This window comes from Galeopterus variegatus, unplaced genomic scaffold (genome assembly GCF_000696425.1).
Source record: "Galeopterus variegatus unplaced genomic scaffold, G_variegatus-3.0.2 Scaffold797, whole genome shotgun sequence".
NCBI lineage: Eukaryota > Metazoa > Chordata > Mammalia > Dermoptera > Cynocephalidae > Galeopterus > Galeopterus variegatus.
Window position 1 is genome coordinate 218,676 of NW_007726908.1, and position 1,587 is coordinate 220,262.

The window sequence follows — 1,587 nt, forward strand, 5'->3', positions numbered from 1 at the left end:
AATCAAGAGCTTATTCAGTTTCGCCAATTATACATGTGTTCATTTTGTGTGTGTGTGTGTGTGTGTGGCTCTATGCAGTTTGATCACATGTAACTTCATGCAAACACCACTACGATTAAGGTCTTATCTGTACCATCACCACAAGATTCCCTCTGTTGAAGAGGGTGGTCAGAAGCCACTTCTCCTGGGTCTCCTTATGCCACTGGTGGAGGNAAAGAAAATGTACAGGGAGGTTTTGTGCACCTTTCACACAATGTTAATATTGTGAATAACTATAGTACAATATTAAAAAATCCAGGAAATTGATATTTGTACAATCAAGAGCTTATTCAGTTTCGCCAATTATACATGTGTTCATTTTGTGTGTGTGTGTGTGGCTCTATGCAGTTTGATCACGTGTAACTTCATGCAAACACCACTACGATTAAGGTCTTATCTGTACCATCACCACAAGATTCCTTCTGTTGAAGAGGGTGGTCAGAAGCCACTTCTCCTGGGTCTCCTTATGCCACTGGTGGAGGGCAGGGAGTCAGAGGGCTTCACTACTGTTACTGTGGGAAGTTGGGGCTACTTACTGGTGACCAGGTTGTGGACTGATGGTTGGGGTCCCACTAGATCACTGTTGGGTTTCTCCTTTCTTATCCTTTGGCCAGACAGAGTGAGATTTTTTTTGTTTTTTTTTTTTTTTTTTTTGGTATATGCCTGTTGGGTTGCAGTGTTCTCTGGGAGATTAAAAAAACAAACAAACAAAAAAAAACCCCAACAGGGAACTTATCACATGCCATTGCTCAAGTCTTGAGGTCCCTAGTCAGTGCACTTTCTTCTTTCCAGCTTTCAGAATCCTTTTATTGNCTCTTGGATATTTATCGTTGAGAAATGAAAACTTATTTTCATGCAGAAACTTGTTTACAAATGTTCATAGCAGCCTTATTTATAATAGCCCCAAACTGGAACTATCTAAAAGTCCTTCAATGGGTGAATGATTAAATAACTGATACAACCATAACATGGAATATTATTCAGTAATAAAAAGAACACAGGAATATTATTCAGTAATAAAAAGAAACAAACTATTGATACACATAGCTTGGATGGATTTTAAGGGAATAATAATGAGTGAGGAAAGCCAATCACAAAAGGTTGCATAGCTATGATTCCATTTATGTAACTTTCTTGAAATAATTATAGAAATGGAGAACATATTAGTGGTTGACAGGGGCTAGGGATGGGAGGGGGAGTGGATAGGTATGGCCATAAAGAGATGTCACAAGGGAGCCTTCTGGTCATGGATTAGTTCTATTTATTGACTGTGGTGGTTGTTACACAAATCTACATACAGTAAAATTGATAGAACAATCCACACATACATATACAATGAATGCATGTAAAATCAGTGAAATCTGAATAAGCTTTATAGATTGTATTAATATCATTTCCCTAGTTTTTATGTTGTTATGACAATCTTGTCCAGTTTTATTATCGCTTTACAATTTTTAAATTTTGAATTAATTATACACCACAGAAAATGTAGGGCTGGCCCGTGGCTCACTCGGGAGAGTGCGGTGCTGATAACACCAAGGCCACGGG